This window comes from Bos grunniens, chromosome 2 (genome assembly GCF_055505025.1).
Source record: "Bos grunniens cultivar Pamir isolate PY7600 chromosome 2, Bosgru_T2T1.0, whole genome shotgun sequence".
Classification (NCBI taxonomy): Eukaryota; Metazoa; Chordata; class Mammalia; order Artiodactyla; family Bovidae; genus Bos; species Bos grunniens.
In genome coordinates, this window is record NC_141166.1 from 64,640,785 (window position 1) to 64,652,048 (window position 11,264).

An 11,264-nucleotide genomic window follows, 5' to 3' on the forward strand; every position below is an offset into this window, starting at 1 on the left:
AAATAATGCCATTTGCAGCAACGTGGATGGACCTAGAGATTATTATCCTAAATGAAATAAATCAGACAAAGACACATACCATATGTTATCACTTATGTGTGGGATCTAGGATATGACACAAACGAACCTGTCTACAAAACAAAACAGAAACAGACTCGAGACCTAGAGAACAGCGTTGTGGTCGCCAAGGCGGAGGGGGGTGAGGAAGGGAAGGATTGGGAGTTTGGGATTAGCAGATGCAAACTATAATATTATATAGAAGATGGATAAACAAGGTCCTAGTGTAGAGCACAGGGAACTGTGTTCAATATCCTGTGATAAACCATAATGGAAAAGAATATGAAAAATAATACATGCATACACGTATGTATGTATGCATAACTGAGCCACTTTGCTATGCGGTGGAAATTAATACACTGTAAATCAAATATAATTCAATAAAAAATTTAAAAAAAAAATTCTTGCTATAAGACAGAAACATCTCAGCTAATCTAAGCAGTATGCTTAGTGATCACAATTGATTGATATTCTGATGCAAGTTCATCACTTACAGACCAGCACACACTTTGAATAGAGCAACTCTAGATATGAATTCTGTGTTGATTTTCCTAACCTACCATGAACCTTTGATATTCTTTGTGAATATAAAACTTTAATTTTGATAGTGTCATCTTTTCTCTTTTGGCCTTTGGTCTGTGCTTTTTAGGTCTTGTTTTTAAAAGTCTTTATCATTTGAACACAAATTAAATATGACATAAAATTATTAAGAAATAATTATGAATTTTGTTCAGTGTGACCCTGGTACTGTGGTTATAATTTTTTAAGTCTATATGTTAGAGGTGAATATTTAAGTACTTATAGGGGTGAAAGGGCTTCCCTGGAGGCTCAGATAGTAAAGAATATGCCTGTGTCAGAAAGATCCCCTGGAGAAGGGAATGGCAACCCACTCCAGTATTCTTGCCTGGAGAGTTCCATGGACAGAAGAGCCTGGCAGTGTACAGTCCGTGGGGATGCTTAGAGTCAGACACAACTAAGCGACAAGCATTTTCACTTTCTTTATGGGTGAAATAATATGATGTCTCGGGTTTGCTTTAAAATACAACAACTCCCAGCCACGCTGAACTGGCTCAGTGCTTTTCGCCACACCACGTCCCCTTATCTTCCTCTGCTGGGTCAGCTATGGCGGCCATGAAGATGCTGAACCCCAAGGCCGAGGTGGCCTGAGCCCAGGCAGCGTTGGCGGTCAACATCAGTGCAGCCCAGGGCTGCAGGAGGTGCTGAGGACCAACTTGGGGCCTAAGGGCACCATGAAGATGCTTGTTTCTGGTGCTGGAGCCATCAAACTCACTAAAGATGGAAATGGGCTGCTTCATGAAGTGTAAATTCAACACCCAACAGCCTCCTTAATAGCCAAAGTAGCAACAGCCCAGGATGACAGAACTGGTGCTGGTACCGCTTCCAGCGTCCTCATCATTGGAGAGCTGCTGAAGCAGGCGGATCTCTCCATTTCTGAAGGTCTTTATCCCAGAATAATTACAGAAGGATTTGAAGCTGCAAAGGAAAAGGCACTTCAGTTTTTGGAACAAGTCAAAGTAAGCAAAGAGATGGACAGGGAAACACTTGTCAGTTCAGTTCAGTTCAGTCGCTCAGTCGTGTCCGGCTCTTTGAGACCCCACGAATTGCAGCACGCCAGGCCTCCCTGTCCATCACCAACTCCCGGAGTTCACTCAGACTCACGTCCATCGAGTCAGTGATGCCATCCAGCCATCTCATCCTCTGTCATCCCCTTCTCCTCCTGCCCCCAGTCCCTCAAAGCATCAGAGTCTTTTCCAGTGAGTCAACTCTTCACTTGAGGTGGCCAAAGTACTGGAGTTTCAGCTTCAGCATCAGTCCTTCCAATGAACACCCAGGACTGATATCCTTTAGAATGGACTGGTTGGATCTCCTTGCAGTCCAAGGGACTCTCAAGAGTCTTCTCCAACACCACAGTTCAAAAGCATCAATTCTTTGGCACTCAGCTTTCTTCACAGTCCAACTCTCACATCCATACATGACCACTGGAAAAACCATAGCCTTGACTAGACACACCTTTGTTGGCAAAGTAATGTCTGTGCTTTTGAATATGCTATCTAGGTTGGTCATAACTTTCCTTCCAAGGAGTAAGCGTCTTTTAATTTCATGGCTGCAATCACCATCTGCAGTGATTTTGGAGCCCCCAAAAAATAAAGTCTGACACTGTTTCCACTGTTTCCCCATCTATTTCCCATGAAGTGATGGGACCGGATGCCATGATCTTTGTTTTCTGAATGTTGAGCTTTAAGCCAACTTTTACACTCTCCACTTTCACTTTCATCAAGAAGCTTTTTAGTTCCTCTTCACTTTCTGCCAACCGCGCAGAAGCGTGGCCAAGAGAATCTACCCCATGCCTGTGGTCCGGGGTGGCGGCCGGGAGGAGCAACCCCACATCTAAGGAGCAGCAGCTGCGCGGGCGCAGGAGGGCTGAGAGGAGCTACTCCACGTTCAAGGTCAGAAGGTGCGGCCCTGAGGAGATACCCTTCCTCCAAGGTAAGGAGCAGCGGCTGCGCTTTGCTGGAGCAGCCGTGAAGAGATACCCCACGTCCAAGGTAAGAGAAACCCAAGTAAGATGGTAGGTGTTGCAAGAGGGCGTCGGAAGGCAGACACACTGAAACCATAATCACAGAAAACTAGTCAATCTAATCACAAGGAAACACCTATAGATGTAGCCAGAACATCGCTACGTACTAAAGTTCATGCTGAACTTGCTGATGTCTTAACAGAGACCGTAGTGGACTCCATTTTGGCCATTAAAAAACAAGATGAACCTATTGACCTCTTCGTGGTTGAGGTCATGGAGATGAAACATAAATCTGAAATGGATACAAGCTTAATCAGAGGTCTTGTTCTGGACCATGGAGCACGGCATCCTGATATGAAGAAGAGAATAGAAGATGCATACAGCCTCACGTGCAAAGTGTCATTAGAATATGAAAAATCAGCAGTGAATTCTGGCTTTTTTTTTTTTTTTTACAAGAGTACAAAGGAGAGAGAGAAATTAGTGAAAGCTGAAAGGAAATTCATCGAAGACAGAGTTAAAAAAATAATCGACCTGAAAAAGAAAGTCTGTGTTGATTCAGATAAAGGATTTGTTGTTACTAGTCAAAAGGGAATTGATCCCTTTTCCTTAGATGCTCTTGCCAAAGAAGGCATAATAGCTCTGCGCAGAGCTAAAAGGAGAAACATGGAAAGGCTGACTCTTGCTTGTGGCGGGATAGCCCTAAATTCTCTTAATGACCTAAATCCTGATTGTTTGGGACATGCAGGACTTGTCTATGAATATACATTGGGAGAAGAGAAGTTCACCTTTATTGAGAGATGTAACAATCCTCGCTCTGTCACATTATTGATCAAAGGACCAAATGAGCACACATTTACTCAAATCGAACATGTCATAAGAGATGGCTTGAGGGCTGTTTAAAATGCTACTGATGATGGCTGTTAGTCCCAGGTGCTGGCGCAGTGGAAGTGCAATGGCAGAAGCCCTGGTTAAATACATGCCCAGTGTAAAGGGCAGGGCCCAGCTTGGAGTTCAAGCATTTGCTGATGCATTGCTCATTATTCCCAAGGTTCTCGCTCAGAACTCTGGTTTTGACCTTCAGGAAACACTAGTTAAAATTCAAGCAGAACATTCAGAATCCACTCAGCTTGTGGGTGTGGACTTGAACACTGATGAACCAATGGTAGCAGCAGAAGCAGGCATATGGGATAAGTACTGTGTAAAGAAACAGCTTCTTCACTCCTGCACTGTGATTGCCACCAACATTCTCCTGGTTGATGAGATCATGAGAGCTGGAATGTCTTCTCTAAAAGGTTGAACTGGAGCTTCCCTTGTATCTGAATCCTGAAGACTACAGAGTGATCCTAATAATATAGCTATGGAATTTTGGTCCAAGCTTCAAATGATCTTCAAAGAATTTTCTTCACCCATATTAAAAAAGGAGAGAGCATTGGCACCTATTCAGATTCTGAAGTCCTGAAATTATAATTAACAGTATTTTTAAAATTGCACTGCAGTGTCCACATACAGCAGGTCATGCTTACCCAGTAAAGAGGACATTTTGCTTTACCCTCAGTGATATAAAAATATTAGATAAGCATATGTTATCTACCTTGTTATTAAATATTCCTTGAAAAACAAAAAAAAATAAAATACAACAAAACAAAGTGGATGAAACAAAATTGTTCAAAGATCTCAGAATAGCAACCCTTTACTAACCTAGATGAAAGTAATTTACTAACCAGGACATACTGGTTGAATATAAACCTGGGGTACATGAATATAAATTACATTTTCCTCTGCTTCTTTGCATGAGAAGCAGAAATACAATCGGGAAAATGTTTTTGACTATTGAATATAATGTCTTGAGTACAGGGGGGTTCACTATACTGTTCTTATCATCTTTTGTGTATATATAAAATTCTTTTAAAAATACAGTAGTATCTTCCCATGCTAGCTGACACACAAAAATATTTTTGTACACTTTCATAAATTAATCTTATAAATTTACCATCCATATTTAGATCTCCAGTTTATCTGGAATCCACTTTTGTATGTGGTTTGGGGTAGCAATACAACTTGATCTTTCTCCATAGGGAGATCTGGTTGTCGCAATACAATCTACTAAAGCCTGTTCTTTCCCCATCATCCTGCATCGCCATCTTTACCACTCCATCTGGTCTCTATATATTCATGGGACTATTCCTGGGCTCTACACTCTGATCGATTGTCTTTGTGTGTGTGTTCCTGCTTCAGCACCCCCTTTTACTACTATAACCTGTAGTAGGTTTATTATCTGACAGAGCAAATACCCCATTGTATGAATTAGAATATTGATCTGGCTGTATTAACAGAGATCAAATGGCAAGAGGGTTAGCAAGATGTAAGTCAATTCTCTTTTGTGTAAATGTCCGAGCTGGTAGGCAGTTCTGCTGCACATCACCCAAATCCCCAGGCCCCATCAGTTCTGGTGCTCCTCTTCCCTTGGATGTGATCCTCATCTGCCAGAGGCAGGTAGACTCACTGTTCTAGCAGTGATATCCTGTTCAGGACACAGCTCCGAAGCTGCTCCCACCTCTGCTCACATCCTGAACTGTGACAAGCCACACCTGGCTACAAGTGATGCTGTGAAATATGGTGTCTCTGGGCAACCGTGTGCTGGACCAAAATTTGAGAGTTCTCTACTAAAAGAAAAAGGCATAGCAAAAACTTGGAAGATCAAAAAAGCAGTGTCTGCCTCACACTCAATTTTGCTATTCTTGGGACTTCCCCAGTGGTACAGTGGTTAAGATTTTACCTTCCAGTGCAGGGAGTGTGGGTTCAATACCTGGTCCACGTGCCTTGTGGCCAAAAAAATCAAAACATAAAACATAAGCAATATTGTAACAGATTCAATAAAACCTTTTTTAAAAATGGTCTAAATCAACAAAGGACAGAGAAGCCTGGCATGCTGCAGTCCATGGGGTCACAAAGAGTTGGACTCAACTGAGCTAATGAACAACAACTACAAAATTAAGAAAAATTTTTTTGCTATTCTTTCCCAAAACAGACTTATCATCCATGAACCTTTATTATCCTAAATAAGCTTTGGAATGAATGTGTTGATTTCTTTGAGAAACCTAATCTCTTTTTATTGAGGTTAATTCTTAATTTATAGATTGCTTTGGATGCTATTAACATTTATGAATACAGAACATTTCTTCACTTTAAAATTTTTTTTAAAATTTCCTTTGGTAGAGAGGCTATTCTTAAGAAAGTCTTGTTCGTTTTTTGTTCATTTTTGTTAAGACCAGATAATTCATAGTTCCTATGATATTGTGAATAGCATCTTATTTTGATTCTCTGTCTGGCTAGCACTGCAGTTACTTAGTAAGGAACAGCAAGCTGTGGCCTGCAGGTAAAACTCAGATTATGGTTTGTTTTTGTGTGACCCATGAGCTAAAACTTGTTTCATGCATTTAAAGAGTTGTTGAAGGAAAGAAAATGAAAGGAAAAGAAAAGAAGTAGAGAGGAAAGGAAAGGAAAATACCAACTACTATAAAGAAATTCTGCCAATTTTTCTAAGCTGGTCTTTCATCTTGAAAGCTGATGGTTTTCTTACCAAGTCCAGCATTTTCTTGTTGATTTCCTTGGGGTTTCCGTGCAGTTGGTCAATGCTTCCACAAATGACAGTCTTATCTGTTCCGTCTAAATCCTTACACCTCTTATCCCTTTCCTTGTCTTATAGCTTCAGCCTGTAATACTATGTTTAAAAAAAATTGTGCTGATAGTATGAGTAGAGTTTCTTTGTTCTAAATCTTAATGAAAATCAGTCTCAAGCTTCTCCATTAATTATGATTTTGCTGTAGGATTTTGGCATACGGCTTTTATCAAGTTAAAGAAATTCCCTTCTATTCTTGGTTTACTAAGAAGTTTTTAATCAGAATTAGACGTTGGCATTTTTTGAGTGCTATTGAAATAATGAAATTATTTTGTTCTTTCATTTGGGAAGAATTGCATTGATAGATTTTTCTGATGTTTAATTATCCTTGCATTCTTAAATAAACCCTATCTCCACTACACTCATAAGTGAAATAAATCTATAATTTCCTGTACCGTCCTAATCATGTTTCAGAATCCATGTTATGCTAACCAGCCTTATTAAATGGATTGGTATCTTCCTTGCTTTGTTTAATTCTGGAACAAATGTTGTAAGAGAACACTTACCTATTTCCTGAAAGTTTGGCAAAACTCACCTATAAGATTTTATGACCCTAGAATTTTTCATAAAAAGATCATGATTATCATTTCAATTTTTAAAACAACTATTGATCTATTCAAGTATTTCTTCTTGAATTTATTCATTGCTTTGTGTTTTCTAGGAATTTATTCATTTTGCTCAGGTTTATTAATTTACGGGGCTTCCCAGGTGGCGCTAGTGATAAAGCACCCACCTGTCAATGCAGGAGACATAAGAGACATGGGTTTGATTCCTGGGTTGAGAAGATCCCCTGGAGGAGAGCGTGGCAACCCACTCCAGTATTCTTGCCTGGAGAATCCCATGGACTGAGGAGTCTGGCAAGCTATAGTCCATAGGGTCGCAAAGAGTCAGACACAACTGAAGCAACTGAACACACGCACATCAATTTAATATCCTGTGGTGATTCTTCTTTTTATATCCACAGAGTATTATTTTTGAGCTTTTTCTTTTTTATTATATATCATATTTGCATATTTATTCTATTTTCCTTGATTAGTCATATTAATTTATTCAAAGAAGCAACTGTTGGCACTCAGTAGCCCATCCTTTTTAGCTCTGTTTCTCTGATTTTTTAAAGTCTTTTATTGAATCTGTTACCATATTGCTTCAATTTTTTATGTTTTGGTTTTTTGAGGCATGTGCAATCTTAGCTCCCTGACCTGGGATCGAACCCACACCCCCTGCATTGGAAGGCAAAGTCTTAACCACTGGACCACCAGGCAAGTCCCTTATTTATTTAGTCCCCTATTTTTAAAGTTATTAATTCATCCCTCTTTTCTTATGTTTTGCTGTAACTTCTTGAGTTGAATCCTTAGCTCATTTGTTTCATTATTTCTTGTTTCCAATAAACGTATTTAATTCTATATATTTTCCTGAGTACTTTTTTTTTTTTTAGCTATGTCTTTAATTTGAGTATAGAGCACCTTTAAGGCCATTCAGGTCTAAGCATTTTATGGTTTCCGCAGGTGATTTCCTCTTTGAGCCAGGTGTAATTGACTAGGATTGTCTAATCCCCAGACACATGGAATGTTTGTGTTGATCCTATGGTCCTTGATATATTTTATTGCATGGTAGTCAGAGAAGGAAATGGCAACCCACTCCAGTGTTCTTGCCTGGAGAATCCCAGGGACGGGGGAGCCTGGTGAGCTTCGGTCTATGGGGTCGCACAGAGTTGGACACGACTGAAGCGACTTAGCAGCAGCAGCAGCAGTCAGAGGACATAGTGGGTGTCGAGTTGGTTAAGCACATGCAGGCTTTCTGTGAGGCTAGCACAAGGACGATTTTTGTGACTGCTCCATGTGTGTTTGGATAAACTTCACATTCTCTGCTTGGGCAACATTTATACGCTCATAGAAATTTGAGTCTACTAATGGTGTCTATCAATTTTTCTATATCCTTTTAAGTCCACTTAATCAATCAGTTTCTGAGAAGCATGTGTTGACACTGACAACTCCAATTGTTGATTTACTAAAGCAAACTTTCTCACACAGGAATCCAACTGCATCATTCCCAGTGCTTTTGGATAAGAAAGAGAAAAAAAGGGCAATCCTCAGCTGGCCTTCTGTAATTACCCTCTTCCCAGGCCTGACTCAACCTCCTACATAAGATTCATCTCTCTCCATCCACCCATCCCTGACACACACCCCTGCTCTCTTTCACTGTGAACTCCCTGCCTTGAACAAGCCCGGGGGACGCTTTCCTCTCACTGTGTTTGCACTCTGGGACTCCTCCCCCCAAAATTCTCCCTTGAGGCTTATCTAAGTCCTCATAAATATCCACTCACCCTTCAAGATCCAGCTCCGGTGCTTTCGACTTCATCCACCGCCACATCACCACCGACACCTGGACTGCAGCCAAGCCTTGCCACCTCCAGCTCCCACCCCTGAGCCTCGGCCCAGGCCACTCCTTCTCATTGGAAGGTACTTCTCCGGATGGTCCTATTTCTGCCATTCCTGCAGGACCCAGTTCAACCTCCCTTTCTCGTAAAAACAGTTCCTCCTCTGTGTTTGGCAAGTATCCTTCAGACACATCCTGCAAATATTTAGTGGGCATCCCCATGAGCTATGCTTGTACTTGACCCCAGATTCAGAGATGGATGGGACCCCAGGCCCTTCCCCGGAGGATTCTGGAACCCAGGATGGCCACCTCTAACACAAACAGGGTCCAGGCAGGTAAAAGAAATCTGTCAGCAGCTGTGGATTGCACGACCTGCTCTCTCTAGAAGGTTCAGCCCCACCCTTGCTAGTGTTCGGGAATGTAAGCCTCGAGCTACCCCAACACCCAATTTTTCTGGAGAAGCCACACATTTTTGAAACATTGGCAAGTAATTCACATGTTTCTGAAACAGGATGCTGGGCAAACAGCCTGCGGGCCAGCTGTGGCTGCCCAGACTCCAGCCTCGAGGGCGACTAACCCAGCCCAAGGAGAGCTTCCCAGGGAAGAAGTCATTTGAGTGGAGGAGTGCTGGGCAATGAGTAAGAAGAGCCAGCAGAGAAGAGCTGAGAAGAATGTTCCAGGAAGAGGAATGAGAGTATTAATAATGGTCCACGTTGTTTGGGTCCACACCACACCCCACCAGCCCAGTTGCCCATCCCAGTCCCCTCCCCAGCCTCCACCTGCAGCCCCACCCCCTGTACAGGAATGATACAGGGAAGAAGGGACCAGGGCTCCCGTGGCCACGGGCTGGTGCCTTGGAAGCCAGACACAAGTACCCAGGTGTTTGGCCTGCTAGGTAGAGATGGAACTCTGAGGGCAATGATGGGTGAAGACAGCTCCCAAGCACCCCTTCATGGACCCAGGATACCCATGCTGGTGAGCAGCCTTCTCTCTGGGGAGCCCAGAAGACAGGTGGATGGGAGGTTCAAAGAGGGGTGTGCCCCTGGCAACACACTCCCTGAATGGCCCCGCTCCAGCGGGTGTGTGCTGGTTTGGGTTGTTTTGTCTTCTGTGTTTAATGGAGCTCTCTGTTTTCTGAGAGGGTGGAGAATCGCTGCAAGGCTTTGTGCCAGAGAGGACAGAAGTGGGGGCCCTCAGGTTGGCCTGGCTTGGTGACCCAAAGGTGAGAACAGGTACAAACAGGCTGGTCCCTGACACAGGTGCCCCACCAGACCCGGCACACCTCAGCCCGCCCCACCCCTGGCCAAGCCAAGAGCTACACACATGGCCTGGGCACCTGCCATGTGCCAGGGGTCGCCCTGGTCACCAAGGAGACGGCCGCCAGGGTCTGGGAGCTGCAGATGCTCCATGAATATCTGCCCTGAAGTGTCTGGGTATTGGGGGACCTGGGGGCTGCGGAGGGTGGGGAGGGGGTTTCAGAAAAAATCTGCAGAACAGAGATGGCCGGCAAGCTGTGTCTTGAGACCTAAGAAAGTTTTTGCCATAGTGACCAGGAGAAGGCATTCCGGGCAGTGGCAGCAGCTTGGTGAAGGTGCGGAGGTGCGGACCTCCTGGAGTATCAGCCTATGCCAGCTAGTTCTCTGTTGTTCAGTTGCTCAGTCATGTCTGACTCTTTGTGACCCCATGGACTGCAGCACAGCAGTCTTCCCTGTCCTTCTCTATCTTCCAGCTGCTGCTGCGTTGCTTCAGTCGTGTCTGACTCTGTGCAACCCCATAGACAGCAGCCCACCAGGCTCCTCTGTCCCTGGGAGTCTCCAGGCAAGAATACTGCAGTGGGTTGCCATTTCCTTCTCCAAAGCATGAAAGTGAAAAGTGAAAGTGAAGTCACTCAATCATGTCCGACTCTTAGCGACCCCATGGACTTGCTACCTACCTGACTCCTCCGTCCCTGGGATTCTCTAGGCAAGAGTACCGGAGTGGGTTGCCATTTCCTTCTTCATCTATCTCCCGAAGTTTGCTTAAATTCATGTTCATTGAGTCGATGATGCCATCCAACCATCTCATCCTCTGTCATCCCCTTCCCCTGCCCTCAATTTTTCCCAGCATCAGGGTCTTTTACAATGAGTTGGCTCTTTGCATCAGATGGCCACAGTATTGGAGCTTCAGCTTCAGCAGCAGTCCTTCCAATGAACATTCAGGGTTGATTTCCTTTAGGATTGACTGGCTTTATCTCCTTGAGGTCCAGAGGACTCTCTAGAGACTTCTCCAGCACCACAATTGAAAAGCACCAATTTTTTGGCACTCAGCCTTTTTTATGGTCCAACTCTCGTATCCAACCAGTCCACTCTAAAGGAAATCAGTCCTGAATATTCATTGCAAGGACTGATGCTGAAGCTGAAACTTAAATACTTTGGCCACCTGATGCGAAGAACTGACTCCTTGGGAAAGACCCTGATGCTGAGAATGATTGAAAGCGGGAGGAGAAGGGGACAACAGAGGATTAAATGGTTGGATAGCACCACCAACTCAATGGACATGAGTTTGAGTAAGCTCCAGGAGTTTGTGATGGACAAGGAAGCCTGGCGTGCTGCAGTCCATGGGGTCGCAAACAGT

The 11,264-nt window shown here is 43.5% G+C and overlaps 1 pseudogene; it reads left to right on the forward strand.

Annotated features, from left to right (window-relative positions):
* The first annotated feature begins 1,179 nt into the window (after positions 1 to 1,179).
* LOC147378168 (T-complex protein 1 subunit zeta-like) lies at positions 1,180 to 4,034 on the forward strand (annotated as a pseudogene).
* The last annotated feature ends 7,230 nt before the right edge of the window (positions 4,035 to 11,264 follow it).